Source organism: Hyperolius riggenbachi, chromosome 2 (assembly GCF_040937935.1).
Source record: "Hyperolius riggenbachi isolate aHypRig1 chromosome 2, aHypRig1.pri, whole genome shotgun sequence".
Classification (NCBI taxonomy): Eukaryota; Metazoa; Chordata; class Amphibia; order Anura; family Hyperoliidae; genus Hyperolius; species Hyperolius riggenbachi.
The window spans coordinates 530,403,974-530,421,857 of record NC_090647.1 but is presented as its reverse complement, the minus strand read 5'-3'; the positions used below and the strand labels follow the sequence as shown (position 1 = coordinate 530,421,857).

General features: G+C 42.5%; 1 long non-coding RNA gene across 3 annotated transcripts in view; it reads right to left on the bottom strand.

The window, feature by feature from the left end:
- Positions 1 to 1,938: 1,938 nt before the first annotated feature.
- The window catches only part of LOC137547261 (uncharacterized), a 240,083-nt gene continuing 224,137 nt past the window's right edge, over positions 1,939 to 17,884 (bottom strand). For all 3 annotated transcript variants that reach the window (XR_011026543.1, XR_011026542.1, XR_011026541.1), the window contains one exon: positions 1,939 to 2,444. This is a non-coding gene — a long non-coding RNA (uncharacterized lncRNA). The remainder of the gene's footprint in view (positions 2,445 to 17,884) is intronic.

Genomic DNA, 17,884 nt, shown 5'->3' with positions numbered 1-17,884 from the left:
CAGTGGATTGCTGTTGTGATGGGTGCTGAAGTGACGTGACACACTGTAAAGGGGAAATTGTTTAATGATATTTCTTTTATGTTGTCCGATTCTGCTGTGTACTAATTGGGTGGTTCTCCTCACATACTGGAGCCGGCACGGACAGGAGATGAGATAGATGACATGTTTGGAGTCGAAAGTAAACCGTTTTTTTTTAAAGGGAAATTGCAGTTGGTACTGGTAGAAGAGAATGATACACTAGTGTTGATGAATTGGCAGGCTGTGCAGCGGGTCTTGTTACATGGAAAGCAGCCTGGTTTAAGTGGTTCTGAATGAGTGGGCAGGGGCTGTGTGGGCGGATGCAGTTTACTGGGTGCAAGAATGTTGCAGAGATTGGGAGCTCTCCTATAGGTGATGGATTTGGGTAATAGCAGTCTTAAGAAGGGGTCCTGCATCAGGATCTCCCATCTGTTGGTTAGAATGTCACGAATGTGCGAATGCTGGGCATTGTATTGAGTGATAAACCTTGGAGGGCCTGTGTTGTTAGGTAGTCTTGTATCAGTACTCGGGTGGTTGGGGCGTTTGGCTTTAAATTTAGTGTTTTTTATCAAGGACTTAGGATATTGGCGGTCCTTGAATTTTTTGGTGAGGATATTGGATTGGATGTCATATTGTGATGGATCTGTGCAATTCCTGTAAATTCTCCTGAACTGACTGTATGGTGTATTGGTAATCCAGGGGTGATGATGGAAACTTTTGAAGTGAATGTAGTTATTGGCATCGACCGGTTTGAAATAAGTTTTTGTTTTGATGTGATTCGATTCGATGTACAGGGTAAGGTCATGGTATTCTATGGAAGATGTGTGATGGTGGTATGTAAATTGTAACCCTGCTGGGTTGGAATTAAGATAATCAATAAAATGTGGGATGGTAGAAATGTCGCCTTTCCAGATAAAAATAAGGTCATCAATGTAACGTCTGTAAAATACTGTATTATTGAAAAACTGGTTGCCAGGGGAGAGTTTCATTTGTTCGAGGTGACCCATCGTGAGATTAGCGTGTGTATATCTATACATTTACAGTCCTTGGTGTCTGCTTTAACAGAGGCGAGTCCACCACTTCCTCCCAGCAATTTTTTAAAAATTGTATGTACTTTTATCCTTCTGGCGCCTTTGTTCACCTACCAATATATTTGAGTCCACCCCAGGTGGAGGGGTGATCTACCCCCTTTCTTCCTATCTACAGAGAGCGACTTCTTAATCCTGAGTGAGGACAGGTCTAATCTCCTCACCTGCCTAATAATGGGTTACCTAGGCGGTAACCCGTGTTTGTGAGTATTACCATCTCACTGTTTCATTTATCCAATCAATTTTGACATACTACACCATATTGGGCTCTCGATTTCTCTTCAACTTTACTTTAAAGAACAAGCGACACCCATGCTAACCTAGTAATAAAAAACACATATATAAGTAGATAAATACTACTTCTACTTACATAACAGATGTATTGTGCTATCCACGTAATGATTCCTGTGAATTTTATAAAGGAAAAGCAGAAATTCCTATTGCAGGCAGTGGCCATTTTGCCAAGCTAATGCTGACATCATATCCTCCCTGACTCTTGTTTTCCCCCCTCCCTTCTCTTGCTCAATGTGTATTCATTAGCTGCCCTCCTCCCAGAGTCTTTTTTATATTTACACATCCAATCACTGAGTCACCTCAGCCTTGCTTGTAAACACAAGTGATCAGCTAGGCAGGGAAATAAATGGAAGAGGAGGAATATATTATAGATCAAAAGAATTCCCAGCATTCAAAAGAACTCCCAGCATTCAACTTTTTGGCACTGTTTTGCACTAGGGCCAGTGCTCCTAAAGTATGTGATAGCTCCAAACCATAACAGCAGAAAAAGTTTTAAATGCAGGATTAGCATCTTTATCACTTAATACACTCAGACCAGTTGCTGTTGAAATGTAATTTTTATGGTGACAATACCACTTTAACAAACAAGCATCAGTGTTAGACTACATAAAAGTGAATGATACAGAAGGCACAATCTTCAAAGCTTTGTTTGTTCTTCCTCTGAACATCACACGCAGGACAGCCACACTCTGACCTGTTCCATCCGTCGTTAATGGCACCATCAATAACGCCGAGTTTTGTCCTTGTGCTCCTCTTCAAGTTAAGTAAAGTGAAGGTGGAAAAAGTTCAGCAGGTCTGCTTGCATGGCCAGCAGTACAGTAAATTATAGAAATGTCTTTGGGTAGGGCAAAGTCAGAACATGCTCTGAAAGATATGACATGTACATTAATAAAAGCAGAGCCGGGTCACAAAGCATGCAGCCGAAAGATAAAGGTGCTTCTTCAGAAAGAGAACCCAGCGTTAGAGCTGGCATGTAGGTGTGACATTATAATTCTGCTTTTCCCATGTGCGGACTACTGCTTCTGCTGATGTCCTCAACTGCTTCTGAATTACAGAGAAGAAATTTAAAGAGACGTTGCAGCGAAAAAAAATACCTGTATATAATATAATGAATTGTATGTGTAGTACGGATAGAGATGGGCTGAACGGTTCGCCAGTGAACTTTGGTGGTTTGCGTTCGCCTGGAACAGGTGAACTTTTGCGGAAGTTCGATTAGCCCCATAATGCACTATGAGGGTCAACTTTGACCCTCTGCATCACAGTCAGCAGGCACACTGTAGCCATTCAGGCTACACTAAGCCCTGGAGCCCCCCCCCCCCCCTCTTATATAAGGCAGGCTCGCCGACCATTACACTCACTCGTGTGCCTGCTAGAGAAAGACTAGGGACAGCTGCTGCAGACTTGTTCTCCTAGGGACAGATTAGTTAGGTTCTTGGCTGCTTAGCTTGCTCCTGGCTGATTATTATTGCTTTTATAGCACCCCTCAACAGCTCTTTTCAGAGCTCATCCTGTACTTTTTTTTTTCTTCTGTGTGTCAAACTGACACTTTTGTTGCATGCACAGCCTTGCTAATTCATAGTGTGTGTGCCACTGCCAGTAGCGCAGCACATTCAGTGACTACTTGTGTGTGTAACAGGCAGCTGCACATTGTACTACCCAGTACTACATATACCCAGTACCTGTTGTGTTTACTTAACCCACCTCATCACTGCATATACCTAGCTTTGTGTTGAGTGAACCCAGCTCACTGCATCTAACTACCTGTTGTGTTCAGTGAACCCACCTCACTGCATATACCTAGCTGTTGTGTTGAGTGAACCCACCTCACTGCATATACCTAGCTGTTGTGTTGAGTGAACCCACCTCACTGCATATAACTACCTTTACTGTTGAGTGAACCCACCTCACTGCATCTAACTACCTGTTGTCTTCAGTGAACCCACCTCACTGCATCTAACTACCTGTTGTGTTCAGTGAACCCATCTCACTGCATAAACCTAGCTGTTGTGTTGAATGAACCCACCTCACTGCATCTAACTACCTGTTGTGTTCAGTGAACCCACCTCACTGCATCTAACTATCTTTACTGTTGAGTGAACCCACCTCACTGCATCTAACTACCTGTTGTGTTCAGTGAACCCACCTCACTGCATATACCTAGCTGTTGTGTTGAGTGAACCCACCTTACTGCATATACCTAGCTGTTGTGTTGAGTGAACCCACCTCACTGCATCTAACTACCTGTTGTGTTAAGTGAACCAACCTCACTGCATATAACTTCCTTTTCTGTTCAGTGAACCCACCTCACTACATCTATCTAGCTGTTGTGTTCAGTGAACCCAGCTCACTGCATCTAAGTACCTTTACTGTTCAGTGAACCCACCTCACTGCATCTAACTACCTTTACTGTTCAGTGAACCCACCTCACTGCATATAACTACCTGTTGTGTTGAGTGAACCCACCTCACTGCATATAACTACCTTTAGCCCGGCGACCATATGGGCTTGAAAACCGCCACGGCCTACACTCTCGCCACGGTGCGCACTACTCCAGCACGGCCGTCACTACGCAAACAGCTGTTTGCAGTGTGTTACACAGTGAGTTCGGTGTGTCAGTGTGAAGCAGAACTCTAATTACACTACCTGATTGATGTATACACATGCAAGATGTTTGAAAGCACTATAGGCCTGCAATTTAGCATTCAATGTGATTTCTGCCCTTAAAACGCTGCTTTGCGTTAAATCCTGATTTTTCCCCGGGACTTTGGGCATGTATCCCACTCCGCCATGCCCTCCTCCAGGTGTTAGACCCCTTGAAACATCTTTTCCATCACTTTTGTGGCCAGCATAATTCTTTCTATTTTTCAAAGTTCGCCTCCCCATTGAAGTCTATTGTGGTTCGCAAACTTTATTGTGAACCGAACCTTCCACGAAGGTTCACGAACGGGGTTCATGAACCTAAAATCGGAGGTTCGGCCCATCTCTAAGTACGGATAATTAATAGAACATTAATAGAAAAAAAAAGAGTCTCATATTTTTATTTCCAGTTATATACAGTAGCTGTTTTTCTATAACATTGAATCATTCTCTAATATTTGCAGTTTATAAACTACACTCTGTTTTTTAAATGATGAAACAGAGCAGAGCTAATGACCCTTTGAACTTCCTTACAGAAAAACCTTAAATAAACGAGAAACAGCGAGAGACAGGGTTGAGATGAGTACTTCAGAAAATAGCATTGCTCTCTGACTAAATTAGTCAGAGCGCTCAGAGAAGCTCCTTTGCATACATAACAACTGAAGTTTCTTAACTCTTCCTTTACTGAAAACAATATTAGACTCATATCTGTGCTTCAAATGTTCTATTATCTCTTAAGTTTATTCTCACTTCAGATTCCCTTTAATTTCAACTCATCCGAAGACACTAAGAAATAAAGTAGTAAGACATTGATACCGCAATAAAAGTCTTTGATAAAGGAATTAACTTAATTATTTTTTATAATGATAATTATAACGACTATAATGTTTACTATTGCTATTATTAATAATTATTATTAAAGCAAACCTGAACTGAAAACTAAAAGTCAAAATTAACATACACATCATACTTATCTCCTGCGTAGTCTGCTTATCAATCTCTTTCTCCTCTCCTCATCCTGCTTGTCCATTGTGATTGATAGAATTCTCTGTCCTCCATTTAAAAAAAAAATGTCAATGACCCCATACCAGCTTGCGGGTCAGCACACTGCTAAACTGTAACATCGCCCACTTGAGCCATAGGGAAACATGGTTATTACCTTGCACATCAGTTGTCCTATCAGTTATAACTGACAGCAACTGATATATTTTCAGTTCTGACAAAGTTGTCAGAACTGTAAGCAATCATTGTTAGAAGAAAAGGGTGAGCTTCTGAGAGGAACTGACGGTGAGGTACGTATGTAATAATGATTTGCATGTACATCGTGTGCTTATTTTAACCAGGAAAGTACTGTGATCCCCCAGCAAAGCTCCAGTCGATGACCCCAGACCCCCCCCCCCCCTTCAAGATCACGATGCATTAGTGTTTGCCTGCCCTCTGGCACAGAAGGGGGCAGAGGCTGAGTGGTACAGAGCAGCACAGTGGCTATCTCCTTTTGGCTCTCGGTCATGTGACATGCATCAAGAGCCGCACAGAGATAGGCCCAGTGCACACCAAAAACCTCTAGCAGATTTGCAAAACGCTAGGTTCTTGAAGCAGATTTCAGAGCGATTCTAGGCATATTTAGAGACGTTTTCTAAACATGCCTAGCGTTTTTGTGTAACAGATTACAAATATTGTTACTGTAAAAGCTGTTACTGAACAGCTTCTGTAACAAAAATGCCTGGAAAACCGCTCTGATCTCACTTTCCTATACTTTAACATTGAGGCAGAACCGCCTCAGAAATCTAAAAAATGCTGCAGCCCCCGAGTTTACGTTTGTGGAAAAAACGACCCGCTCTGGTGTGCACCATCCCATTCACTTTCATTAGCCAAGTGGTTTCCCCCCTGAAAGCGTTTTAAAAAACGCTCCAGAACCGCTCTGGTGTGCACCAGCCCATAACCAGTGGCTCATCGGGAAGAATAATCATTGCCAGCTGAACAACTCTCTGCCTGTGTCTTGATTCTGCTTCCTCCCTCTGCTGAATAGACACATCACCCTGGCAATAGCTGAGTCACTTCAGCAGAAAAGGAGAGGGGCAGATTGAAGTGACCAGGCAGAGAGCTTCAGCCGGCAAATGCTTGGAAATGCTTCCATATGTTCTTTTATTTGCCTAAGCACCAGCGTTCCAAGCAACAAGCAGTACGGTCCCTTTAACCTCTTGCCGACCGCGTCACGCCAGTAGGCGTGGCCGCGGCGGCAGCCCCAGGACCGCCTAACGCCAATTGGCGTAAAGTCCTGGGGCTCTGTTTTGCAGGAGATCGCGCGCAGGCTGCGCGCGCATCTCCTGCTTGGGGGGCGGAGCTCCGCCCCGCCTTCAGTCTCCGAGCGGCTATTGCCGCTCGGGAGACCGGTAGACGGCGTGATCGCCGTCTATTTACTTTGTGCAGCGCTGCGATCAGCAGCAGCGCTGCACTGGGGACAGCCGTGTGACACGGCTGTCCCCCTGGGGGACAAGAGAGCGATCGGCTCTCATAGGCAGAAGCCTATGACAGCCGATCGCCGTAATTGGCCGGCTGTGGGGAGGGAGGGAGCGAGGGAGGGAAGGGGTTTAAAGGAAGAGGGTTTTTTTTTTTAAAAAAAGGCAACAATAATATTTATTAAAACAAAAATAAACATGGGGGGAGCGATCAGACCCCACCAACAGAGAGCTCTGTTGGTGGGGAGAAAAGGGGGGGGGGAATCACTCGTGTGCTATTTTGTGCGGCCCTGCAGCTTGGCCTTAAAGCTGCAGTGGCCTTTTAAACTAAAAATTGCCTGGTCACTAGGGGGGTTTAGCCCTGCAGTCCTCAAGAGGTTAATAAAGAACATTTTGGAAAAGGGTATCAGCAATAGATTAATCCATATTCCTTTCAGTTCAGATTTCCTATGAAGCCTTCTTTAAACCTTCCAATTTTTTAATGCATAAATTTACAGTATGTGCATGATCAATGTATAAAATGTTTTGCATTGCAGTTGCATATCTGTAGTTTTTGCAATAAATACGTTAAAAATGTCTACCTGAAACTCGCACAATGGAGTCTTGGCGTTCTTGGCAGCGTGCGCTGCGACTGTGGAAAATGGCATTACTAGATAAAAATACACTTCTCCATCAGTCTCAGAGAATTTTTGATTTTGGAGAGAAAAACAGTCGTCTTCTAGCTTGGTTAGCTAAAGAAACAAACAGCGCTCCAGCTATCCCCACTTTTATTAATGAGGGCGGTACTACTCTACAAAACCCCAAGTCCTGACGGACTCCCAGCTGAATATTATCATACATACTCCACTTTAATTACAAACTATGCTCATTGTTTAACGATGTACTTAAAGAGAGCCTGAAGCGACTTTAAAAACAGCTTTTTATTTTATATTCTACATGGGCATGTCTACCGCAGCTAAAACGCCGCTCTCCCGTGGCAGAACGAGGGGTCTTTACCCTCCAAATCCCCTCCGTGGTGTCCGGGGATCGCTTCCTGTTGAGTCAGGGCTAATGGCCGCAGCCCTGCCTCTCAGTGTGTCTATCAGCGCTGATCGCCTCCTCTCCTCCGCCCTCTCAGTCTTCCTTCACTGAGAGGGGCGGGGGAGAGGCGGAGATCCGCCACTGATAGATGCGCATGGAGGCAGAGCTACAGCCATTAGCTCTGCCTCCAGGAAGAGCAAAATCTACGACCAAGTTGGTCAAGGATTTTGCAGGGGGGATTTGGGGGGTAAAGGCCCCTCGTTCAGCCGTGGGATAGCGGCGTTTTAGCTGGGGCAAACATGCCCATGTAGAATATAAGCTAAAAAGCTGTTTTTAATTTCGCTTCAGAGTCTCTTTAATGGGCAAACTCTACCCCCTACATTCAGAGAAGCTATTATATATTATAACCCAAGATCTAGATTATATTAAAACCCAATAAAGATCCCAATCCCTGTGGCTCCTATAGACCTATCTCGCTACTAAATTCCAATGCACAAATATTGGCAAAAATTTTAGCAAAAAGACTTAAAAAGGTTGTCACGGAAATAGTTCACTGCGACCAAACTGGCTTTATGCCAGGGCAAAGCACTGACATCAACTTGCCCTGGTTGTTCACTAACATTTCTATTCTGCCCCAAGACATTGATAGACGTACTGTTGCCTCCCTAGACACGGGAAAAGCTTTTGATTCTGTTGAATGGCCGTATTCATGGCATCTGCTTCACTTCACTATATCTCATGGGTTAAAGCTCTTTACCATGAGCCGGTTGCCCGTATTAAAACAGGCAATAATATTTCACATCTACTTCCGCTGTTGAGGGGCACACGCTAGGGCTGTCCATTATCACCGTATTTATTCGCTCTTGCTATTGAACCCTTGGCAATATTAATATGAGCTTCCACGACTATTAAAGGTATTCCAGTCGGGTCCATTGAAGAAAAAGTATCTATGTACATGGACGATACTCTACTTTACTTGGGAGATCCGGAGGCCTCTGTATCGGAAGCGCTAGCTGTTATCACTATCTTTGGCAGATACTCAAGGCTCAAAGTCAACTGGGATAAATCTGTTTTAATGCCGCTAGATAATTTCAATGTCACCAAATACCCTTGTCCTTTGCAATGGGTTACGCAGTTTAAATATCTTGGCATCAATATAGCAAACAACTTAGCAGACTTTCACCCCCTTAATGTACAGCCTGTAGTTGATGCTCTCAAATGTAAAACAATACTTTGGAAACCGCTTCTCTTATCTCTTATTGGCAGAATTAACATCCTAAAGATAATTTTCCAGCCTAAATTTCTATATATTTTCCGCCAGACACCAGTGACCATCCCCAAAACATTCTTTAAAAAACTGCACTCGTTAATTTCCAGCTTTATTTAAGGTGAACAAGTTCCAAAGGTTCGGAATTACTACTTTACAATTGCCCGCTGACCAGGGTGGATTGGCCCTACCTGATATGTATTTGTACTACTGTGCTATGGTTCTGGTGTCTGTGAGATGGTGGTTTCGCAAGATAAGTATAATGCTTCTATTGCAGTGGAAGCGGCAAGGATGGGATCCTATGATAGGCTGCTAACTTTACTACCTTTCCGTGGAACTAAATCTGATGGCAGATGCACAACCCCTATGACCACTATAGTTAAAGAGAACCCCCGCCTCCTCCATAGCGCCTCTCCCGGTCTGCGTCCCTTCACTCCCCGCTGATTGGAGGGAAGAGACGCAGGCAGGGAGCGGCGATATCGGAGGTGGGGGAGCGCCAGAGACTGACACTTCAGATGTAAACAGCCGGCTGGTGACAGGCTGCATGTTGCCAGCACAGCAATTGATTTATGGGGGTACTGCAGAGCGCAGGGTGGAGACTGGGGAAAACAGCATAGCAACAGAGACTGGGTATTATATGCAGACCCAGCCTCTGTATGCTAATTGGAATCTTAGAACCCACCTCAGGTTCTCTTTAAGGTATGGTAAGATATGCTTAAATACCGCAGGGGATGATAAAAAACCTATCACCTCATACTCCCCTTTGGAACAATCCCTTGCTGCCACACTTCTCGCAGAAACCAGACCCAGGCTTGTGGGTTCGCCATGATATCAAAGCGATACAACATATAGTGAATAGTGATGGTCTCTTAACATTTAATGCTCTTAAACACAATTTTAATCTCTCTAATAAAATGTTTTTTAGATATTTACAATTGTGCCATGCTTATAACACCCAGCTTGGACAAAATAAACCTACCCTGTCATCTGGCGAGCTAGAACAAACATTAATGGTAGTGGAACCGGACAAACCCCTTTCAGTGATATACTTTGCACTAATGAATAATAATACGCACAGTCTATCCAGATGTAAATCTCGATGGAATGAGGAGGTTACAGGGCTAGATGAGGCAGACTGGGTTGAGACATTGGAAGAATAAAGTCCCTATTTCAGCAAAGGAGTGCTTGATACAATTTAAATTTTTACACAGAACATACCTATCACCTTCACATATGCATAAAATCTCTAACCTAAACAACCCTAATTGTCCGAGATGTGCGATAAACCCTGGCAGCTTTTTCCATATGTTCTGGGAATTTCCTAAGGGGATTAGTTTTAGGCAAGAAATCATCTCCTTAATTAACGAAATCCTCCAAACTCACCTGATACTTTCTCAAAGATTGGTCCTACTTGGCTTATTAGATGGAGTTCTTGCGAACAAACACTCGCAGTACTTAGTTATAATCCTATGCTTCTACGCTCGCAAAGAAATATTATGTACATGGAAGTCAGATGAACCCTCTCCTTTAATTTTTGGAAGAGAACAGTCTTGAAAACTCTACCCCTATACAGACTAACCTACAAAAGCAGAAACTGTCCTCAACGGTTTGATAAAATATGGGCTCCTTGGTATAACAATATGGATGCTCTCCCCACTGGTCCTGAAGAAGACTAAACTTTACTTATATCTGCCTTTTCTGTGAGATGAACCTAATGCTTGTACTACAAACAGTTGGACATATGATTGATGTTGGGTGGGAGGGGCATTGGAGAATTCTTCTTCTTTATTTTCTTCATCTTTTCCCCTTCTCCTCTCTTTCCTCTCTTCTTCTTCCTCCTGTTTTCTTTCCTTCTCTACTTACCTTCCGAATCCAACCATGGTATTTGTCACATATTTTGAACATAAGATCACTAATGGTTAAAGGGGAACTTCAGCCTAAACAAACATACTGTCATTAAGTTACATTAGTTATGTTAATTCAAATAGATAGGTAATATCATCTCTTACCCACCCTGTTTTAAAAGAACAGACAAATGTTTGTGATGTCATTGGGGCAGTGTAACGATAAGTGTCAGCAAGTACAAAGTTCTGATTATTTGGTGATCTGTGGTATCACCAATAATGCAGAAACTATATCTGATTATGTGGTGATCTGCAGAATCACCAATAATGCAAATATAGTAATACAAAGATATCGAGACCTTAGTCACACTTTATTGTAATTAAGTGTAGTGATTGGTGCATACAGTATATACTGACAGATTTGACTACAGCTCACCAGAGGAGCTGGTGGCTCTGTCAGTACAGAAACACTTAACCAGTGACAAGGGCTCACTGGTGAGTAGCGAAGTCAGACTAATCGGGTCGGTAACAGCCAGGCAGATATAGTACAAAATCGGAAGGCAGAGAAGTAACGGTTAATAGGCAGAGTTTGGCAGCAATATCAGATGGGCTAAAGTACAGAATCACTGGAGCAGAGAGAGGTACGAAATACAGGCAGAGTCGGTAACATAGCCGGCCTTTGATATGAGCGACCGGAGCGGTCGCTCAGGGCGCCAGCTTCCAAGGGGGCGCCTATAGCTGGTTGCCTATACTGAGGGCACCTACACCTGATTTCCTATACTGGGGGCACCTATAGCTGGCTACCTTTACTGAGGGCACCATCACCTGGCTACCCATAATGGAGGCACCTACGCCTGGCTACCTATGGGGGGATGGAGACCTTCAACTGACTTCCTATACTGGGGGCACCTATGCTTGGCAACCTATATTGAGGGCACCTACACATGAGATCCTATACTGGGGGCACCTATACCTGGCTACCTACCTATACTGAGTCTGAGGGCGTTTTGCTAAGGGCGCTGTGACACCTAAGGCCGGCCCTGGTCGGTAACTAGATCAGATTGGCAAAGGTACAGAATCACTAGAGAGTAAGAATAGTCAAGAACGAGCCAGAGTCATAAACAGATAATGCAATAAATAATGCACAATCCTAGAGCTGTGTGAAATCCCCGGTTTCCTCCCGGATCAAAGCACACCGGATCTAACTAAGGTCTGAGCGCTTACACGTAGTGATCGCAACAGCAGACAAATGTGCACTGAAACCTCCGGGCTTAAGAGCCCGAGGAGACCTCGCAGCACGCCCCCCTGCGTCCGGCCAAGCAGCGGCGGCGGGCACATGGCGTGACGTCAACCGACCCGCAGGTCAGCTGAGCCGTCTCTTCGCTGCATAAAGGTTGTGACAGTGCGCGCGCGCACGCGTCAACACAACCCTATGGGCAGCTGACAAACCCGTCCTCGGCGTGCTAGATGCCCGAGGCACGGGAAACTGTTTAGGCAGGGTCACGGAGGTAGCGACGGTGGCAGCGCTGTCCGCCGGCGCTGCCCCATCTATATTTGTTACAGGCAGCCATCTTTTTCATGGGAGCAACAATCTTTTTGGTTGAAAGGAGGTGACAGGGAGCATGAGACACAGTTCCAAATGTCCTGTGTCCTGATCACCCCTCCTAGCTGAGCCCGCTAGGCTTCGAATCTCAAATTCAAAATTTAAAAAACTAATTTGTGCCAAAGCAGCAGAAGGAGAACAACAACATCAGAAATCCCATCATGCCTTGCACAGCATCAGGGGGAAAATGCCCGGGCAGTTTTCTTCTGTGCAGCTAAAAATGAGGCTTGGGTAAGAAAAAAAAAAGTTCTGATGCTGTGGAACTGTTAAAGAAACACCAAGCCTTTTCAGTGCTGCTAAGTAGATTTTTAGTCTGGAGGCTCACTTTAACCTGCCTGGCGTTCTATTAAGATCGCCAGGCAGGCTGCGGGAGGGTTTTTTTTGAATAAAAAAAAAACTATTTCATGCAGCCAACTGAAAGTTGGCTGCATGAAAGCCCACTAGAGGGCGCTCCGGAGGCGTTCTTCCGATCGCCTCCGGCGCCCAGAATAAACAAGGAAGGCCGCAATGAGCGGCCTTCCTTGTTTTGCTTATATCGTCGCCATAGCGACGAGCGGAGTGACGTCATCGACGTCAGCCGACGTCCTGACGTCAGCCGCCTCCGATCCAGCCCTTAGCGCTGGCCGGAACTTTTTGTTCCGGCTACGCTGGGCTCAGGCGGCTGGGGGGACCCTCTTTCGCCGCTGCTCGCGGCGGATCGCCGCAGAGCGGCGGCGATCAGGCAGCACACGCGGCTGGCAAAGTGCCGGCTGCGTGTGCTGCACTTTATTTGAGCCAAATCGGCCCAGCAGGGCCTGAGCGGCAGGCTCCGGCGGTACTGGACGAGCTGAGCTCGTCCAGACCGCCCAGCAGGTTAATAATGCTAAATGCATTGCTGATGTTTCACTATACATTTATCAATTTGCAGCTTCGCCTTTCCTTGATGGCTCAGACTCACTGTTGTTTACTTATATAATGTAGTTATATACTTGAGATAAGCACTGCTTGTCTAGAATGGAAATATATACTCTTATACTGGACTGTGATCTTTGTATTATTAAGATCCATGTTGGATCAATGTACCTCTGTTTTTTTCTTGTTTGAACAACAACAAATAATTAAAATTGATTTGTTAAAAAAAATGCCTACCTGACTGCATCCTGCACATCCTTGTGACCAGAAGACTGGGAGTTGCTTCTCCAGCATGAAGCAGATCAACCCCACCCACCGTATCTCATTGGTCAAAAAAGGTACTCTTTGTTGCCAGCATTGCAGCTTAGCAGTCTTCTCATCTTCTTCCTACCCAATACACCCGTAAGTATTGTTATGTAGGAAAGCCTTTCCCACACCCTTGACATGGGTTCAGGGTGATACTTTTATTCATCCCATCCTTTAGTTTCATTCAGATCTAAAACATGGAATTTAAAAAAAAATATAGCCATAGCTAAACATACACGCTAGTTTCCTTTTACAATAATGGAAATCTTTGAAACTAACATGTTCATATTCCCTATTTCTTAGCGCCTCTAGGCATTTTTTTAAATATTGATTTTTTTTGTTTCCTCTACTAAATAATGAGCGAACAATGGCGGGTGAAGGAATGAGATTGCCTGGCTTGCATTAGCGGTTGACTTGAAAAATTATCTGACACCCCCAGGAGAAGGATGCCTTTGCGAAGACTTATGATATCCACATATCAGGGCCATGTTTAAATTGCACTTCTATCACCATGTTTCTCTGGCTTTGAATGTCAGCAAATGCCACCACTAAATCGCCATATATCTTCCGTATCGCGCTGGGGAGACCTCTGTCAACCTTATTAAACTTGGTAATCATTTGATCCAGACAGTTAAATATAGAAATAGTTAATCAATTTTGCATTCTGAACCATTAAAGTAGAACGCCTGTTACACGGGTAGATATTTATTGTGCTGCGGTGGCTGGCGTGCCCTCAATAAACATTTCTTATTTTTCAGAATACATGGATTTATGGGAGGTATTACTCACAGTATGGAATGTAGCTAAACCTTTATGAGGTCGTGCATATATAACACAGCCTCATTGGAGATGCGTGTATTACTTGGGGGAGGTTAGATGGATCTTTTGAGATCTTTCTTAGCTTTTTTTTTTTTTCCCTAAGTGGCATAAACCTCAATTTTAACGGAAAAAGAAATCATCTAATAAGAAATTACTTATTTAGCTTCTTATTTGGTTGTTTTTAGTGTCCAATAATTTAGGAGAAATGTGATGTGAAAAAAAAGAATATTTCTGCTGGTTTCCATCTTTACTGTTTCTCTGGTATGCCAAAAACATCACTTCTGCCCTTTTCTTTTCTTAAAGAGACTCCGTAACAAAAATTGCATCCTGTTTTTTATCATCCTACAAGTTCCAAAAGCTATTCTAATGTGTTCTGGCTTACTGCAGCACTTTGTACTATCAAAGTCTCTGTAATAAATCAATGTATCTTTCCCCTGTCAGACTTGTCAGGCCTGTGTCTGGAAGGCTGCCAAGTTCTTCAGTGTTGTGGTTCTGCTATGCACTCCCCCCTCAGGGGGGAAAGAAACACACAAATGATCTCTTGAGATTCAAAAGGAAGTCTGTATACAGCCTGCTTGTGTATGGATGTATTTTCTATGTGTGGACATACTGTACATCAACCTACTTCCTGTTTTGGTGGCCATTTTGTTTGTTTATAAACAAACTTTTTAAAACTGTTTTTAACCACTTTTAATGCGGCGGGGAGCGGCGAAATTGTGACAGAGGGTAATAGGAGATGTCCCCTAACGCACTGGTATGTTTACTTTTGTGCGATTTTAACAATACAGATTCTCTTTAAAGCGGACCTGAACTCAGAAATATCTCTCTGCTTTAAAAGTTACGCAACAGAATAATGACTTTAAGGCTACTTACACACCAAGACGCTAGAATGCACAGCATGCTGCACTTTCACTACAACGTGCAGCGTTACATGTAACGCAACGTGGGCAGTGTGAACAGCCCACTTGTGTTACATTGCTGTGCGTTGGGGGAGCGTTACAGGCGGCACTAACGTGCACCTGTAACGTCCCACTGTGAAAGCAGCCTAAAAGAAAAACATTTATTTGATACAGCTGACACAGGTCCTGCAATAAATCTGCAGTTTGTCTACTTCCTGCTTTCATGGAAGCAGACATATTGCTAACATCCTGTGTTTACAAATGAGATCTCTGCTGTGGCAGACAGCTGACCCAGCCGAGGCATCAAATTACAATTTGGGCTTAGTCACAGATGAAGGGGAATTAGACAGGATAACTCTCTAAATACATACAGGGTGTGTTTCTCTATTTTTCCATCTGCCCTGTGCAAGATCTCAGGTTCACTCTTAAACCTAGCTCAGTGCTAATGTTCCCTCCCTACTTCCACAGCTTACTGTTCCTCCCACAGCACACATCACTTAGACAACTGGCTTGCATCACTGTATAAACGCCTCAAAGGAAGGGGCAGGGGATTAAATTACCTTCTGGTCATATAATCCTTATCTTATCTGAAATAGGAAGCTTTCTGTAATTTGCTTGCTGAGGTAAACTTGTTACTGTAGCTAAGGGGTAGCTAAGGGGGATAAAAAAACTTCCCAACATCCAGCTGGTACTGCACAGGTTCTGCAGTTAGGCAATGGTACCCAGACCTATTTTAGAATAAAAAAGGGGGTTTACATATACAGTGGGATGCGAAAGCTTGGGCAACGTTGTTAATCGTCATGATTTTTCTGTATAAATCATTGGTTGTTACGATAAAAAATGTCAGATAAATATATCATATAGGAGACACACACAGTGATATTTGATAAGTAAAATGAAGTGTATTGCATTTACAGAAAGCGCACAATAACTGTTTAACCTCCCTGGCGGTGCATTTGTGTCTGGAATTATGAGTCAAAAGCAGTCAATTTTTTTCTAGAATTTTCAGCCTCCAATTCGTAAGTCATAATTTACCAAAATATGACAGAATAAAAGCCTGGTAGACATTCTGCATATAAATAAAAGACTTGAACACAAATTTTGTGAATTAATTAAATGTATGAAGACACTTAAAAATGTTGAAACTGTACAAATAAGAGAGTAGTCAGAATCAGGGCAAAAATTGGTTACAGTATGGCAGAAGCACTTAGCTCAGAAGCATTTGGGAACCAAATGGCTATATTATTACTATCCTGTGCTTTCAAATAAGATTTTATGTCCTCTCTGGCATGGCAGTCAGGTGACACAGGGGAGATATCAAATTTCAACTTGTGATTAGAGACAAATGAGGCTAAACTCTCTCTATATATACATGTGCATACAAACATGGACATACAAGTACATACAAACATGTACATACATGTACATACATACATACATGTACATGCATACATGTACGTACATGTATGTACGTGCATGTATGTACATGTATGTACATGTATGCATGTATGTACATGTATGTCCAAGCATATGCATACATATACCTACATGTGTGTGTGTGTGTGTGTGTGTATGTATATATATATATATATATATATATATATATATATATATATATATATATATATATATATATATATATATATATATATATACACATACACACATACATACACACATACATATATATATATATATATATATATACATACAGTATATATATATATATATATATATATATATATATATATATATATATATATATATATACATACACACACACATACATACATACATACAGTATATATATATATATATATATATATATATATATATATATATATATACATATATATATATATATATATATACATATATACATATATATATATATATATATACATATATACATATATATATATATATATATACATATATATATATATATATATATATACATACATGTACACAGTATATATATATATATATATATATATATACAGGAAAATTAATACTTACCTATCGGAAATTTTCCTTTCCTGGTGCATTTCCATGGCAGCATACTATGGGTTGTGGCCCCGCCCCTGAACCCTATTGGACACCATAACTATAAATTTGTTGAGAGTATCACCCACCAGTATTCTAGTAACTATAGTCCTCCCCGTTTTGAGGGTGGGTTCGTATGCTGCCATGGAAATGCACCAGGAAAGGAAAATTTCCGATAGGTAAGTATTAATTTTCCTGTTTCCCTGGTGCTTCCATGGCAGCATACTATGGGATTTAACTAGCAAGAACAAACAGGGAGGGTAAAGTAACACTATTTTTTAACATTAGTAGGATCAGAAATTAATTGATTTTCCCTCTATTTGAAGAGCTAAGGACTGAAGGGTCAGCTCTAATATTCAACAAAAGTATATGTCGAGGACCATGCAGCTTTAAAGATTGTGGCTGTAGACACACCGGCAAGAAATGCCCACGATGAAGTTATACTTCTGGTTGAGTGAGCTAATGTCTGGCCAGGTAGACCTTAGCCTTACACACAGCAGGTGAATTCCCGAATCCAAGCCGCTAACATCCTGTAAGGCGTTTCTTAACCTTTTCTGTAACCAGAAGAAACTAACAGGAGATGGGTTGACTGTCTGAAAGATTATGTGATCTGCAGATATCTTTTAAAAGAGCATGACACATCCAGAGGATGTATTAGAGGCAGATTGGATTTTACCCTTTTTTCTTTGATAA